At 41.4% G+C, this 18,785-nt stretch overlaps 1 pseudogene; it reads left to right on the forward strand.

Moving 5' to 3' along the window:
- The window catches only part of LOC149186074 (wall-associated receptor kinase-like 20 pseudogene), a 57,665-nt pseudogene that overhangs the window by 15,993 nt on the left and 22,887 nt on the right, over positions 1-18,785 (forward strand).

Consider the following 18,785-nt stretch of genomic DNA (forward strand, 5'->3'; position numbering starts at 1 on the left):
TTCTCATAAGCAACCTTTGTTAGGAAAGGAGCACCTTACAAAACATGGACCTCCTCCTTATGCTGCACTTCTTCCATGAATCTATTCTGTAAAAGGGGCCTCACCCCTTCATTTGTATCTCTGTTTCTCTGCAAAATCTGCACATGCTCATTTGCTCCTCTGTATGAATTTGAAGTTGAGAAAGAAATGGAACAATGAGTTGCTGCCTCACAATACTGCTCAGCGTTTAACTTAGAAACCTCAGAGGCCAAAAGCTCAATCATCCTAGCTATCATGCTCTGAGAATGATGAGGATTCACCTCCCTGTCTTCTGCTTTCAGCATCTCCTTCAATTCTTTCTGTAGCCAGAATGTTCGATTCAACTTCAAAAGCTGCATCTTGCATATCAGCTAGAGAAGCACATCTCCTTTCTCTTAGCAGCAGGAAGAATTGAGAATCGAAGGCATTAGCATGTGTGAGCAGAGAAGAAGCAGGGGTAGGTCTTACTTCAGCTGGCATTTTGCTATACATATGCTCAAATCTAATGTTAAATTCAGACAGCAACTTACCATCTTCTCTCTGCAAGTTCCCAAATTCATCATGATAAAAGAGAAGATCTTTATTATCTCCCCAGTGTTTTAAAAATACATCTTCTAGGGCCTCAATGTCTACTATAGACCTAGGGGGTAAATTTCTAAACCATTTTCTAGCCTCCCCATCTAGGCTTTGCACAAAAACCATCATCCAGACATTCTCTTCATTGATATCCATATTATCAACATAGCTATAAAAGGCCTCTAAATGCTCTTCAGTTGATGTTCCTTCTGCACCAGTAAACTTGGGCATAAACTCTTGATAATCGCCTGCAGGCATGGCATTCAAAGGAGTAGGCAAGACTAAGGGTCCATACCTAGCAGCAACTATTTGTTCTCTCTTTGTGAGAACTTGCTAGCCTGCCATGACTGAGGTAAGGTAAAAGGATACTGGTGGACTGAGTGGAATGAATCAATGAAAATAAAGATAGAAACAGAGGAATACGATGGATAGCATGGATGCTTTTTTCAACTGAGGTCTAAAAGGGGAAATGAATGATAAGGAGCTGAATGAATCTTTGAAGGTGATATTCATTAATAGAGATACATGGAATTTTTAAGGCTTACCTGGTCCTGATGCTCCTTACTGCGATATTTTCTTCTACTAAATGATCTTCTTAGGATCAGGCACTGGTTCAGCTGATGGTTTCTGAAGATATCTCTGAACATGCCTCACCAACTGCACCAGAACTGCAATATGGAGTCGCCAAAGGATGGTCTTCCACCAGTGGACTCGCCAGACAGATGATTACAACCAAAATATGTGTCCAGACCTTGTCTATCATCAAAGTCTGGAACCATGTCGTTCTCCCAAGGAAGCAGAGCTTCAATTCTCCTCTCCTCGGCAATAGCGCCAATTAATGTTATCGCCCCAAGAAACTCTCCTAGGTTGTATATTAGAGATGCTTGGGAACATTACAAACTCAACAAAAAGTTGGATAAAATGGTGGATGAATGAAAGAAATGCTGCATATTCAAGTCAGATAACCACTTCTATTGTGCTTGACCCTAGACATGGGTGAACACCCCCAAACTACAAGGCTTTAGACCACAAATTACTCACATTTTAAAGAAAATGTGATGATGGAGAAGACTGACCACACCAGCAGATGCACAGGACCTTGTGATGGCCAGTTGCAACCAGTTAAAAGGTCTGTAAATCTGTTTTCTAATGCACAGATAGGATGATAGCTCTCTAGCATTAAAACAACAGAAACCTGCAAACAAATTCAATGATGCATGCTAAATCCTAAAACAGAGGTGGGATGACAGCCCCTCTAATGCTAAACATTAACAGCACATGAATAAATGCAAAACAGGCACAACCTGGAACAAGAAGAAGAAGTGGACAGTGAGCAATTAACAACAAAAGAAGCTTGCATTAGCTGAAAATCAAGACCAGACGCTGCAGGTATCACAGCAGTTACAATCTTTAGAAGTTGAAACTTACAGTAAAATAACACTCATCCAACACTCATCACCTTATTACATTGTGTTTCTAGGTATATATAGAATTTGTTTACAAAATTGCTCTGCTACTAAGCGTGGAGGGGTCATAATGGACCACCAACCAAATTTACAATCTGAAATGGCCCTTCTGCTACAATTCTAAGAGCTTTTATGAACAAAATCAACCTTTTTAAATAGTCTGATTTCCTTCTCTAGCAGCTGAAGTGAATTATGGATTAAATTTCATGCCTGATAAATGCTCTTCACTGCTCGTGGTCGTCCTGTTTGTCCTCGGCCATGTTGCTCCTTAAATGTAGTCGCTGAGATATTACTGTGCAGGTACAGGGTAGCTGAAACAATGGCCGCCTTCTTCTTTTGAAAACACAGAACAGGCTGTGGGTGAGAACAGGATGGTGGAAGCAGACTTGAATCGGAGGAATGAATCTCAGCCATCGGATTATACAAACCAATGGCGGAGATCACAAGATGAGGGCTATCGGAAGCAGAGAGGAACGGATGAATGCTGACCGTCGGATCAAAGAGATCGACGGCAGAGATTGAATTATGCAAGCCATCGGGAAGAAATGCGAATAGAGGATCGAGGACCGTCGGATCATGATCGGGGAGATCTGACAGCTGACGGGCGGTGGAGTCGAACACGCGTTATCGAGCGGGGGGCCAGGTACGGAGGCGGAAAAGGGTTTCCCCGCACTACTTATGTACAAGGGTGGTAAACGTACAGGAAGGGTGCGATACGAGTCAGTGAGTGCCGCATGTCTGATTTGACAAGCGCGAAACCGCTTTCCCCAGGAGTTATCGCATGCGCAGGTTCGCGGAGCAGGGGGAAGCGTCTATCGTTGGATCATCGAGCAAGCACGACCGGATGGTCGAGGTAACAAACATGTGCTTCAGGGTTGATGTGACAGGCGAGGGGAGGGTTATAATTTTATATATGCGTAGTTATAAGTGCTAAGACTTGAGCGCCCGGGGAATAAACAAATAGAGGTTTATTCGGGGTTAAAAAGATTTTCAGGCTGTTAATAAAGGGTAATGGGGTAAATAAAGGGTTGGCGGGGTTTAGTTAGTGTTAAAACACAAAATATGCCCGAGAGTTGGTGTAAAAGGGGTTAGATGGGGTTTTGAGACAAATACAGGGAGTAAGGGGTTTTAAAGGAGAGTGAGGAAACAAGGGTGTGGGAGTTATAAGGGGAAAAGGAAAAATGGAGGAATAAGGAAGAAAAGACCGCTTCCAGCACCTGAATTTTCCCTTTAAGTAGTGAAGTTGATAACAGAGCTAACAGGTGGAAGTCAGCCTTGGATGTGGCATAGGTTGACATTTGCATGTACAAGGTCGAGGACAATCTTGGGCGTTGGTTAATGGCCATGTGGAGGCTTGATTCCATCAGGACTCAGAAGATTTTTGTTTCTATGATCTATGTCGGGTCCTTTGTAGCTCACAAGGAGGCGAACTACGCTACCTCTGGTAATCCTTCTTCCAGCGGAGGAAACTGGCTATCCTCCATAAAGTCCCACACAACCAAAATAATAGAGAGTAGCAACCAAGCATAATGGAACGACTTGGTCTCATCTTAGGCCTCAAGGAAATTCGTGAGGAATTCCTGGCACAGGTACTTGGACCAGTTGAACTACACGCCCTTCATGCACTTTGTAGCTAGGGAGACCATGGGCGCTGAAACATCGTTCGCACGACACTTGCTCATTACTTTCCCTACTAGGATCTGTGTGGCAATTTTCACTACGGGGTCATTTATGGAGGAGATTGAATATCCTTGCACCTTCTTCACTAGGTCAAATTCCTTCTTCATTCATTCTGCCAAATCCTTTTCTCCTGTCTTTCCACCAAAATCCTTGGATGGATTCAATCCCTTGTATGGCAAGTGCATGATTATATGGATAAGCATGTCAGTGATGGGGATGGGCCCTCTTATCCATAAGCACCCATTGTGCACCAGAGCGAGAAGTTGGTGCACACAAGTTGTGTTGATAGGGATGCGATGATAATGGGGCACCCACAACAGATTCAGTAGTCCTGAATCCTCCACACTATGGATCCATTCCACCATCTCTAGCGCTATAACACCCGACTTGTAAAAATTCCCACTGTAGATCACCTGGTAATGCAATAGACTAAAGCAAAATACTTGATCTACTTCTACAACCAATTCAACGAAAGCTTAATCGAACATGAGCAACATCAATAAGAACACATATAACTGATATGGAGAAATCAATCACACATAACACAGAAGAATTTACCCAGGGAAAGCCTCATCCTAAAACCCCAACTCTATATTATCATACAAGTGGAAATATGGCCAGTATTACAAAAAGAATTAGCTCAAAAGCTATCATACTCTCTCTGCAATACCTCTACTACTCATAGACAGTCAAAGGCCTCTATCTAACCTTTGGTCTACCCTCCAAGCCTCTTATTTCTTTGCACAATTCTGATTGGGGTCCAGTGCAACCACTTGTGTGAATTGGCCTCTTCACACACTCACCAACCTCTGATCCAACTACGCAATGCTGAAGGAGATGAATCCTCATCATGGATGAGCTTCCCTTATAGGAAAAATATTCATACAACTGATAGTACACTGCCCCTTCTCTGATCTCAACTGGGTCTCTGTCTAAACTAACATGCATGAGTTATCCATGAGTGAATACTCAGTTATCTGAAATACAGTAGTTACATGCATGCAAAAATTAACTAATTGAACTCTCATTAATTTAACAAACTGTTAAATTAATCTAATTGAACTTGACTCGGTTAACTGAGCCAACTAATTACAACTCATCCTTATCTCTTTAACTGATGGATAAATTCCTCAATTAATAGATAAACTATTTCATGTCCTCACATAGACTTCAAGTTTGATTTTCCTTAAATAATTAACTCAAGATGAATTAATTAATTAATTTTCAAACTGTTGTTAATATCAAATTCGAATTTTACTTCCTATTTTTAGTCTAGGGACTGACTAAAATAGGAATCCATCCTGAACTGCTAAAAATATAATGCTATTTTTAGCACTTCCATTTTTCATTCCCTGTTGCCCAATCCAACACTAGTACCCAAATTGCTATTTTTAGTAGTGCTATTTTTAGCACTTCTATTTTTAGCATTTCTTGTTGCCATTTTTTAACACTCCCTCTCAACAAGAAAGGCTTCATCTCAATCCCAATCCTGTACCTTCGAAATGTTCTGCATTCAACACTTCCACCAAGTGTGGTTGCTCCAACAACTCTCAGAACAAAAAAAACTCCCAACTGACCTCTTTGTTGGGCTAGAAACATACTCTGATGCTGAAGCTTTACCTGTTGCTAACAAGTGATAGGTCTGACCTCTGCATTACTGCAACATCTCCATGCATCTCGCACTGCGGCACACCTCTCTGTGCCATCCTGCACTGGTGCAACACAGTTGTGCCTCTCGCATTGCTGCAGCCTGCTAGCTCTGCACTTTCTTGGGATTCCTGCATTGTGGCTCTCTTTGCCACTCCATCCACATCTATCTCTACCCAGTGAGTCAGTCCTGCTACTCCTCGTCAAGGCTCTTGTAGCAAAGTCGAATCAAAGAGTTTGGGTACCTCAAGGATCCTGCCCCTCCTCCTTGGGACGATCACTCCACATCGCCCCACCTCCTACCTAAAGGTATGGTTGCATGTTATCCCTCTGCCCACTTGGCTTGAAGTTTCCCCCTACTAGAGGCCTCTACATGAGTAGATGTCTCTACTTAATCTCCTCTCATCTTCCCCTATTGTGGCTGCTCCACAACCTCTTGAAGCTGCTGCACTAATCGTGGCTCCTTCACAATCATCTGAGACTTCTTCTGGTGCTACATTTTGAGAGCTAATATACTCTCCCTCTCAACCACCAAGTCTCCATTAGTTGCCTTGCTGCTCAAGGCTTTGAATGCATCTTGAACCTCAAGAGAATATAGGTTCTTGACGCATGAACCAATTTGCTTCACCTATCTAGTGATGATGTGTCTAAGGAAAACCTTTCCCTTACTGAAGACTACATCGTAGCCTCTATATTCTAGCATCACGATCGACACCAAGTTTCTCTTCAATCCTAGTACATATTTTACATCAGTCAAGGTAAGGCAAGCTCCATGCTCCCTCTAAAAAATAACCATGCCTACACCTGAGACACTATACTTTTCATCATTACCCATCGCTATGAGTATCTGGAGATCTTTCTCCTCCAAAGTATTGAACAAACTCTTGTCGCCAATCATGTGGAAAGAAGCTCCACTATGAAGAAACCAACCACTTCCCACCATGGATTAAACCATGCATGCGAAGAGTGTGAAATCCAACTCAAACTGTGAAGCAAGTGTCTCACCTTTAGATCCTTCCCTGGATCCCTTCTTGGATTTCCTCAGTGGAAAATTTGTAGCAAAATGGCCCACCTCATGACAACGAAAGCATTGCACTTTCGATTTGTCAACCTTCTTCCCACCATGAGAAGAACTGGATTTAGAAAGAGAAACCTTCTCCTTCCCCTTCTTCGCCTTACTCACTAAGGCACAATTTTTTTCATCCTCCATGGATGAAGAACCATCTCTGGTGCTTCTTCTTATCTCCTCCTGCATCAAATCTGACCAAAGTCGTTCCTAATCTGGCAATTTCTCTCTTCCATTAACCAATTCGTGGTAGCTATGCTAGCTCTTAGGAAGACCGAGGAGTGCAAGACTCACCATGTCATCATCAGCTGTCACGATCCCTACACTTCCAAGCTCATCCCTGCATGTGGTGAGCTTGTTCAGATACATAGAGATCGTGTCGCCCTTTTCACAGTTGATCTTTCGAAGTTTGTCCTTCAGCGCCATCTTCCTCTGATCACTGCTATTCTAATATAGATCTTTCAATGTTTTCCACATTGACAATGGTGACTCCTTCCCATGGAGACTCGAGACTATGTGATCTCAAACTCCCTCCAAAAGGATTCTCCTTGCTCTAGCCACACATTTCTTCCATTTAGCTAACCTAGCAGCACCATTTGACTTGTGGACTTCTCGATCAATGAAGTCCTTTAGACCGTTATTCTCTAGTACTACTTCCATGCAATCCTTCCAGGCTATATAATTCAAACTGCCATCAAGGGCATATTCGAGTCTCAAACCATAGAACGCCATAGGTGAAATAGAGATGTGATAAGAACTCAATTTCCATATTTAGGAATCACAAACTTCAACTTCTCCCTTCTTCTATACTGTTCTTCCTTGATCAACTGTGCTTTGATACCATGTATATTTTTTCTAGAAATGAGCTAGCTCTGATACCATGTAGATTTTTTCTACAAATGAGCTAGCTCTGATACCATGTAGAAATTCCCACTGTAGATCACCTGGTAATGCAATAGACTAAAGTAAAATACTTGATCTACTTCAACAAATAATTTAGCGGAAGCTTAATCGAACATGAGCAACATCAATAAGAACACATATAACTGATATGGAGAAATCAATCACACATAACACAAAAGAATTTACCCCAGGAAAGCCTCAGCCTAAAACCCCAACTATGTATTATCATACAAGTGGAAATATAGCCAGTATTACAAAACAAATTAGCTCAGAAGCTATCTTGCTCTCTCTGCAATACCTCTGCTGCTCATAGACAGGCAAAGGCCTCTATCTAACCTTTGGTTTGCCCTCCAAGCCTCCTATTTCTTTGTGCAATTCTAATTGGGGTCCAATGCAAACACTTGTGTGAATTGGCCTCTTCACACACTCACCAACCTCTGATCCATCTGCGCAGTCTTGAAGGAGATAAACCCTCATCATGGATGAGCTTCCTTTATAGGAAAAATATTCATCCAACTGATAGTACATTGTCCCTTCTCTGATCTCAACTAGGTCTCTGTCTAAATTGACATGAATGAGTTATCCATGAGTGAATACTCCGTTATCTGAAATACAATAGTTACATGCATGCAAGCATTAACTAACCGAACTCTCATTAATTTAACAAACTGTTAAATTAATCTAACTAGACTTGACTCAGTTAACTGAGCCAACTAATTAAAATTCAATATTAAAACTCATCCTTATCTCTTTAACTGATGGATAAATTCCTCAATTAATAGAAAAACTGTTGCATGTCCTCACATAGGCTTCAAGTTTGATTTTCCTTAACTAATTAACTCAACATGAATTAATTAATTAATTTTCAAATTGCTATTAATATCAAATTAGAATTTTACTTCCTATTTTTTGTCCAGGGACTGACTAAAATAGGAATCCATCCTAAACTGCTAAAAATATAACGCTTTTTTTAGCACTTCCATTTTTCATTCCTTGTTTCCCAATCTAGCACTGGTACCCAAACTGCTATTTTTAGCACTTCTATTTTTAGCATTTCTTGTTGCCATTTTTCAACACGACTCCGTGTAGTAGACGCACTTCATATAATTATCTGTGGCTAAGTGTGGAAACCTAGCATGATTTGCAAGCTCCCAATCTTCCATCTTCAACAGTGGGATCCGCGTAAGCCGTGGACCTTCAAAGGGAACCTGCTCAGGCAACAAGGGCGTAGAAATGGAAAATCTGTCTGATTCTGGATCTTTTGTGATCTTTGTCTTCCCCTTGTGTGGAGGGATATAGTCGAGCATCTTTGTGATGGCCTCCACTCCCTCAGCATCTATGTCTTTTGTGCCCTGTCCTTCCTCCACCTCCTAATCAACAACCTTCTCGAGATGCTTGTCTTTCTTTTGTTTTTGTATTGCAGAATGCTTTCTCGGTGATTTGCGCACCGGTAGTGGCTTTTTTTGTTTATCCTTCTTCAACTTCTGTGTTTATTTAGCAGGGGTAGGCTTCGGCCTAGGCGACCTTGGCGTCGTAGGCACAGGAGTCGGAGCTTCCATACTCACCACTTCTAGGGCAGCTCCTTCAGAAGAAACATCACCACTAGTACTCACAGTCTTTATAGGGCTTGTTCCAAGAATTTTCTCAAGAATGAACTTCTGATTCAACTCTGACAACTTAGAAAATGCAGGGCTCGTGACTAAATCCTCCCAATACGATTGGTTCATAGACGACACACAACACAACTCAACAAAATCTCTAAGGGTGCAAAGTGTTTTCTGTTGGACCAACATGTGTAATTTATAGGGGGCTTTGAATTTGAATCCAACCATTCCCCCTAAATTCTAATAATTAATGCTGATTTGGAAGCAAATATTCAAATATTTTTTCCTGAAATGCCACCAACCCGCTCCTCTTAACCGTCTTCTGGCTGTCAAATCATGAACAGTGACTCCAACAGTCACTTTTCTGCTATGCTGTGTAGCACCACCCTCTTTATCATCTTCCACACAGTCCTTCGGCCCCGAAAATGTATTTTATAGTCCCACGGTCCCTTGCAACAGCCTAGAGCATTAAGACTATCCTACCACCATATGGTCATTACACAAGATCCCCTGAATATAGATTCAATCGGCTTCTGTTCACTCTTCCTGGAAAAGGTTCTCCATTTAGCTTCGCAAGGTAAACTATGCCTCCATTTGTAATTTCTTTGATAATATATGACCCTGGCTAATGCATCTGAAATTTACTCAGAAATTTAGAGAACTTACTATCATATAACAATACCAAATCATTTACCTTGAACGTGCGAAGCTTGATGTGTCGATCCTGCCACACTTTTTCACATTCCTTTTGTACTTGCTGATGGAATCCAACTAAGAATCATTCCTCTTCAAGCTCCATTAGCTGTATGAGACGTTTCTCCAGGGCTTCGCGATCTGCCATACCTGTGAGAGATTCTATACACAGACTAGGCACAATATATTCCATAGGAATCATAGCTTCTACGTTATAGACCATTCTTGAATGGTGTTTGTCCTGTCAGTTTCTTGCAAGTAGTCCTATACGCCCATAGTACTATAGGTACGTGTGCATCCCAATCATTTCGTTGCGCATTGCAAATCTTCGTCAGCGTGTTCTCCAAAATCTTGTTGAAGGCCTCAAAAATTCCATTAGCCCGCGGGTGATACAGTGTACTCTTTTGGTGGTAGACTTGGAATTCCTCTGTTAATGAGATAATTGTTTCATTCAGAAAGTGCGTACCTCGATTTCTCATCAATAATTTCGGGTAGCCAAATCTGGTTAAGACATACTCAAACAAAATTTTTGCTACTGTAGCCCCTGTATAATCCTTAATCGGTTGTGCCTCTTCCCATCTGGTTAGATACTTTGTCGTGATGATAATGTAGTGCGCACCTGTCTTATTTCCTAGGGGCTGAATTGGCCCAACAAAATCAATCGCCCATTTTTCAAATGACTGCAACGATACTTGAGGTTGTAATGGCAATTCATCCCTTTGTGATGGTTTGCCCATTCTCTGACATGCATCGCATGCCTTACGATACACTTTATAATCCTTGTGTAGCGTTAGCCACCATAGACCTGCGCGCAAAATCTTTTGCGCAGTCGTCTTTCCTACATAATGTCCTCCCGCATCCCCTCCATGAGCTTCAGCGAGAATGCTATTTCTCTCAAATATGGCACATAACTCATCTACACCCTTCTTATACAGATGTCCCACAATTATTGAAAATTATGCCACGTGCACTACTAGCTCCTTCTTTTGTTGACTTTTATTCCCTTCCAGTGCCATCCTCATAGTCAAAAAGTGAATAATATCTGCAAAATGATTGTCCACTACGTGCACTGTGAAGAGTTGCGCATCTAGAATCCCTTCCTCCAAATTATTAGGTTCCTCTCTAGTTTCGATCTACGATAGATGATCAGGACTTGCGTTCAACCTCCTTGGCTTCACAATGACCTCAAAGTCATACTCCTAGAATAACAGCAAACATCAACACATCTTCCCCCCCAACGTAGGCTTATTGACTAGGTATTTCAAGGCAGAATGATCCATGTACATCTTGAAATTCCTCCCTAAAAAATAGTGTCTGAACTTCTGTGGCGCGTAAACCATGGGCAATCCTTCGTTCTCAGTCATTTATTAATTCTTCTCGGCCTTCAATAATTTCCTACTCGCGAAGGCTATAGGATGGTCCATCTCTCCTTCACCAGCTTCTGTTGACACTGCACCTAATGTAATGCAAGAGGCATCAACGTGTAGATGAAATTCCTTCTTCCAATCCAGGAATACCAAGATCAACACAGTGACCATATTTTCTTTCAAAACATCTAAGCTACTCTGACATTCTTTGTCCCAACAGAATGTCGCGTCCTTCTTCAGTAGTTTCTCCATAGGTGCAGTACTCTGAGCATATGCCTTGATAAATTTTCTGTAATATATCGTATGTCCCAATGTTGTGCATAGTTTCTTTACGTTCCTCGGGGCCTGTAGATTCACTATCACTACGATCTTTGCAGGGTCCACCATAAACCCTTGCTTGCACACCACATGACCCAGCAAGATTCCAAAGGGAACACAGAAGATGCATTTCTTCAAATTTAGCACGAACATCAAGCGCAAACTTTCTACATGGTGCTTTGCTAATCCGAACATTGTCCAGTCATCAAAGTACATTTCCAAGAACTTATGAATAAACTCCTTGAACATCATGATGACTAAGTAAGAAAATATTGCAGGCGCATTTTTGAGTCCAAACATCATCACAGTGTATTGAAAACATCCCCATTCCCTCGTGAAGGTCATTTTTCTCCTATCCTCAAGCGCGATCTTAATCTAGTGATATCCTGAAAACCCATCAGTGAACGAGTAGGCCTCCTACCCTCCAACATTGTCTAATACCTCATCAGTAAATAGTGTTGGAAATGGATCATGGACACACACATCATTAAGCTTTCGTAGATCCACACAAATCCTTATTTTATTTTACCATTTTGTTTCTTCTCCTGAACCACCATTGGGCTTACCCAATCAGATTCTTCGATTGGTTCTAAGATGCCCGCTTCTAGCATCTTATTCAACTCTAAGTGAACCTTTTCCTTGTATTTAGGACTAAGGCAATATGGCCTCTATTTAATAGGCTCCACGTCAGGATTCAGAGTGATTTTCATAACACCTAAGTCTCCTACTATGCCCTTCAAATTCGAAAATTTGGTATGAAATAGGTCCTAGTATTCGCGAATTAACTCAACAACTTTATCCACGATAGCATCATCCTAGTAATCTCAATATTTACAAACTTCGGTTTTGCTTTAGTCCCATTATTCACTTGCTTGGTTTTCAATGACGCGGTGATGTCTAGGTTATCAATTTGTGGGCCCTCAACTTCGCGATGCCCTTCTACCTCTGGAATGTTAATATTTCTTGGATCTTCATCCTCCCCTTCAACTATCACATTATAACATTCTAGCACATGGCGCAGCTGGGTGCTCCAATCTAGCTGGACCCATTCCAAAGGTTCTTGCAGTGTTATGAAGATCACTGCCTTAATCTCCTGTAAGGCTTCATCGATGCTCACGAAGCCATCTTCAAAACTGAAGGTCAATAAGAATCCTTCCCTCAATATATCCCACTCTGCAATGCCATGGCGGAGCTCTATTTCCAAATACTAGTTCATGGGGATTGTATCCAAAGTATGGCAAAATAAGTGTACCCATTCTAGTTGCGGCTCCATTCCATAAGCTTTAGTCCACTTCACTAGATGATCACATGGATCATCTCTCCCATCATATTTCTCACTCAATTGAGTGTTAGGATAGACAGGCCACAACCTCATCATCCTTCTGTACTCCCACCATCCATCAAAGCTATCCTTGTTCGTACCCCACCATTATGCGGGCATAGCACGCAGTGCCAAATCTAACGCTTGGAAGTGGTGATGCTCACGGACTTCATGTTCAAATGCATCCAAAAACTTATCCACGTCAGTTAAACCATCATAGTAAGGTAAGTTCCCTACCTACAACGAAACAAAATGCAATGATTTAGTCATCATATTGCATCGCATCGTGAATGCATCATGTAATTGATTATGCCAATGCTCTAACTCTTCATCTGAATGAGAGGTGCAAGAACTCTCACGATCCCATGTGATCCTGCTATTTTTCGTTGTATTGATCTAGTCCTAGTCTCACATTGTTATTTTGTAAATCTGATCCAGCTTACCTTTACTTTCTTCATAATCACGGACCGGTTCAGTGTATAGCGCCCCTTCTGCAGGGTGCAACGACACTACAACTCGAAGATATTTATTTTCAAATGACATTGTCCTCTTCTTCAAGTTGGTGACTCCATTCATTTCAATGGACCAGTCAATTCTGAGTAGCACGGGGTATGGATTGTTGTCATCAACGATCTCTATCACTTCAAAGTCAACCATCGCTCTCGCACCTTCTATATCAACTATTGCTCCATATAGTCATCCCATTGGAATGATCTTCTGCTGGTTTTCCATTCTGAGCTGAATCAGAGACCATTGCAACATAGGTCTCCCCATTATTTCTCATCTTTGTTTTGGAAAAACATTCGCATCAGACCCTAGATCTAGGATGACCTAGTCCATCTAATAACCTCCTATCTGCACGGTGAGCCTCATCTCGTCCTTGTGTTTGCCAATTCTTCTAACTACACAGTGTCCACCAAGGATGTTCTCTTTGCTAGTGCATTTGTTTATTAACTCTTGCAGGCCCTTCACAGCTTTACTTTCACGTAGCAGTTTCATGTAGGTCTCCAAGAACGTGGTAAGCACAAAGGGATCAACCTCTGTAGGATTGTTAGGCTCTTCTAATTTGTTTTGGCTTCCTAAGGTGGAGGCTTCAATGAAGCTCTTCTTGGCTTCCATAAATGTTTCCTTCATGCACTCTAAATCAAAACCAACTTCTTTTTCTAGGGCCTTGCGTACCCATCTGTCCTCTTCGGGTTGTTTTCCTTTTTCATCGCCAGTTCTTATTCCACTTCTCAACAATATATTCACGTTGTGATCTTCCTCATGAGGCTCAACTCTCATAATTTGTAAGTTCTATGTAGGTTGCTGAGGCTGCACCTTTTTCTCCTGCATCTTAGCTATCAGCACCGGGCATTCTTATATAGTGTGGTTAGATTGGCTGCAGTATTGACATGATGGGCGTGTCTGATTTTGACACTCCTACACATAGTGCCTTGGTGTTCCACAGTCGTAACAAATAACCTATCCTCGGCCTCTACCAGGCCCTCCTCCTCCTCGGCCTCGTCCTCATCCTTGATATCCTCCACGCACTCCAATGGCGCCCTACTCTAGAGGTCGTGTTTCTGCTTGCATTTGATAGGTAGGTGTTCTTTCCATCATGAACCCATAGTTGCAACAGTGGTGTGCATTGTGGCTCACTGATTTTCAGAAGTTACAAAATAACTACTGCGGTGTCTGGATGAAATTTTGAAGCAGATGACATTTATCCATCGCATGTTGTCCAACAACCTAGCAAATAGCACACCATAGCGCAACCCCGACGCTCGGTCCTACTGGAGCTTCTGGCCTCAAGGGAATGGGTCCCCCTCCTATGATATAGTTTGCAAATATGGGACAATGGTATTTATCGTGCCCCTAACACTTACACTTCAGACACCAGAGTTCCACGCGTACCTCTGGCTTAGCCTCCTTGTCTTTCCTCAAGCTCTACAATTCTAAGCATAAGCTCTGTAACTAAGAGTGAATTTGTTGTACCCCCAAGGTCGCATCCTGAATAGGCATCACATGCAACCTCATCACGATTTCCAGGGCTTCTTCTTGAGTTCCTATCTTTTTTTGTGACAGAGTAATCCTTAGGTGGGGCAGAAGTGAAGCTGTAAACCACTCGCGGTGCAGCCATCTGTGAGATGCATATTAGCTTCTCGAATTATGCATTTTAGCCTTTGATGTAACTCCCAAGGCGTCTCATCAACCCTCATTGTGATCTCCTTAAATCCAACTACTGACAACGAGTTAGACTTAGGTTTACTAAACTCTTTGTTCAAAGCAGCCTTAGTCTCTGCTAGCGTTTACAGAGGATTATTAGAGCAATGATTAATATACCAAGTCAACGTGTGATCCTGCAGAGTGGTAACCAATTGTGCCTTCTTTATATTATCATCAGTAATCTATTGTGTTGTCCACACAGCATTTGCAACAAACCAGAACTGCTATGTGTCTTCACTTCCTATGCCCTCGAAAATTGGCAACTTCATTGTGTTCAACATGTTCAATGGTGGTGGCGATGGTGGAGGTGTGGGCAAAGGTGCATGCAGTGGAGGTGGAGGTGGAGGTGGAGTCAATGGATGATGTGTCCGCCAAAAACCCTGTCTTATCAGCTAAACAACTCTCCATGGTGAAGCCTGTACCTCTCCCTCATCATCCCTCGAAGGAGGTCCAATCAATGGGCTATATTCAAGACCTAATCTTTCTCGATATCTAAAGAGTTTTCCACTTCACGTAGCTCCGAACATCAAGGTAATGGCATAACCCATTTTTCAAATAACAACATCTTAATCTAGGTATTCAAAGATATTAAATACTTACCTCGCGGTCCTTTGAAAAATTGCCACCTTGCTTTGTTGTAGCTGATTGAGGTATCAACCGCGAATTTTGTAACAAATCCTCCTATAATTTGATCAAGTCAGTGATCGACATCCCACATGATTTTGTCTTCAGAGGCTTCTAATTGTCGTACCAATTCTGGAGTCCACACTATTGGACCGTCAAGCTTCCACCTCCCTTGACCATCTGCCAATTTGGCTAACCACTCATATAATTTGATCGGGAAGGTGCAGAAGAAAATTTCATGTATCTCCATATACAAATACCTATCCAAACACTACTCCTTTGACAGGCGTAGATTCCTGTTTTCCTACGCCACGAATTCGTGAATTTTTCTATCCAGCCACTTTTCAATTTCTTTCTTCATCGGGTTCCAGTGATGCGACATCACACATCTCCTTCAAGAAGATCTCGGTCCTAGCAATAGAACCATTTGTTGGCTTAGGGGGTCCTGACCCAGGTTCAGAGTTAGTTGCACCAACCAACAAATCCCTACACTACTAGCCCTTTCGGCAACAAATCACCTAGCGCAGGCTGCAGTCTCACCTGAAGAAGTATGGGGGGATGCAAGAACCAAGTTTTTGCATCCAGAGATGAGTGTGATGTATTTTAATGCCTCATATCTTCCTTCGTGCAGATCGATAAGCCCTTAGGGCTCGGTACTGCAACCCTATTGAAACAACCTCCAGACCTTCGCGAAGGTCTACGATTGGCTTTTACGGACCTTTATCAGTTGATTTATCCACTTACGCACATCAGAGAACAATTCTAGATTAGCGTTCACGCAGATCTACTTAGGTTAATTAGAAAACATAATAGAATTCATCACAGTCCTCATGAAAGTACTTAACATGCATTGCGTACATCTATTAAGGCTTATTCAAGTGAATCACGCATCATTAGATCAATATTTCATAAACACATTATTCATCCATAGCATATATCGTAAGCAAAAGGTAAACGAGAATAAGTAGATATACACAGTATTTCTTCAGTAATCTTCTTTATTGATCTTCAATATGGTATTACAGACTCAAAACTACCCTGCGCACTCAGGTGCAGGGGTCCATGCACTCAGTTGTGGACTCTACCTAGGCTTCTGTGCACTCATCTACAGAGCCTTTCTCTCCTATTTGACCCACTTCTCTGCGCTAAGACGTCTCTTCTATTTACCCATTACATCCAAGATTATTTCTTAGACTCTCTATGACACACCTACTTATAGCCTTTCACATACAATCCCATGGTCCGTGGACCATGGGTGGGTCTCAAATCCGACTCAAAATTTACATAAAAAAGTGGCTAAAACCCCTTTGACTACTAACCATCTACGTGCTCTTCATCCACAAATCGTGGAGACTCTACATCATTTACAAAAGTTACATCAAAATCTGGGTTATTTTAATCCCAAAACTGACCCAGGGGACCCCATCCCAACAGGATGTGTGATGTTTCAGATTCATATTACAAGGTCACTTCATATTATACCTTTTCATTTTCCTTTATTTACATATTTACATTTTTCTCACCCAATCCCACATGATTAGGTGTTTAATAAATTGATTGTTTTTTCGTTAAACTAGCAAGAAATATATGCATGCAATATAGGTGAGCTAATAAATCTACCTAGGAAGGATATATCATGAATGTGATGTAGAGACCCTAGGATGCATGTTTGAATTTTCCTCCATCTGAATACTCGCTTGATTTTCTTGGAACCAAGTCAACCAATTATCTGCTTGGGATATTATTGGAGAGAAATGCTTTATAAACCTCTCCACATCATTTTGAGAAAATAATGCTCGAACTGCTTGGAACACAATCACCCAATTCTCTGCTTCGGAGATTATTGAAGAGCATTGCTTTATAAACCTCTTCGCACCATTTTGAGAAAATGATAGTTCCTCGCTTTTAGAGAGTTGCTCATAGTTAATCTGGCGATAAATTCTCTGAATGCTTGATATATTATCAACAAGATCATTAGTTTCCTCAACATGATTATGTTGAGCTTTTAAAGTTTCTTTAAAATCATAATATTCACAACAACCTTCAAAAAGAAACTTGTGTGGATAATAAGTTCTACAATAAGAATTGAATACTGAAGGGAAATATTTCAGAGATGAAATGCTTGAATGAGGCAGAGACCCGAACCAAACCCAAGGTTCTTGGTCCAAAGAAAACAAAAACAACTTCATCTTCACATCTTCATGAATGATGCCCTGCTGCTCCATGCATTCATGATACTCTTGGAGATTTTGAGCCGGATCTTCATATTCCTTTCTACTGAATTTTGGAAGATACTCATTCCAAGCATAAAATGCAGGCATATGTTGAGGATAGTCGGTGATCCCAGTGAAATCAAATGGATCAAATTTATGGACTAATAATGCAAGGAGAGCCATTAAAACCCATAAAAGAAAACTTCAATGTATAGTCGAGTCGCAAATCAATGTTGTAAGTTAAAATCACAGGTGTGAATGTACAACCAACTGCTGAAACTTGTAATTCTCAAGAATCAACTTCAAACTTAATAAACTCAAGGAAAAGTGCTCTTATTCAATTGCTTTTATTCAAAACAGCCAAATATTTCATCCTGTTAAAATTGGCAACCAGGGCAAAACTTCATGTGGGTCATCTTATTCATGGCTAATAATATTTTTATTAGATTCCTCTCGTCGAGAGGTGTAGGATTGATATAAATATCATCCAATTACGATAAGTATTCATGGAGATATGAATTTATTTTTATTATGGAATTATTATCAAGTCGACCTACAACTCATGTAGGCTCAGAAGCCCAACAGTCGCATCTATTCACCCACCAACGTTGTGTATAGATATAAGAGGACTTTTCCTCATTTGGACTCACTCACCTCATCACATCTCTCTCTCTACTGTGCAGATATGAGTCTCTTCTCTACTGCGCTGAAATGGGTCTCTCTCTCACACACATGTGAAGCCGGAAGTTGTTGAATTTGAAGCTGCAACTGCAGAAGTAAATATTGACTTGCGTGGCCTAGAAGATCTCCTCTTTGGAACTCGCTGTAGTTTCATCTGAACCTCCTTTGAAAGCCGCAACTTTTGGTGGTGGAATGAAGTCAATCCGACGAACGGTTTGCAAGATATCGACTACCCTAGTTTGAAGCCGGAAACTACTGAAACTGAAGCTGCAACTGCAGAAGTAAAGATTGAATTGCATGGCCTAGAATATCTCCTCATATGAACTACGCTATAGGTTCATCTGAACCTCCTCTGGAAGCTGAAACTTTTGGTGGTGGAATGAAGTCAATCCGACGAATG

The sequence above is a fragment of the Pinus tabuliformis genome, chromosome 3_1, assembly GCF_031772625.1.
Source record: "Pinus tabuliformis cultivar Carrire ecotype Pingquan chromosome 3_1, CPIR1, whole genome shotgun sequence".
Classification (NCBI taxonomy): Eukaryota; Viridiplantae; Streptophyta; class Pinopsida; order Pinales; family Pinaceae; genus Pinus; species Pinus tabuliformis.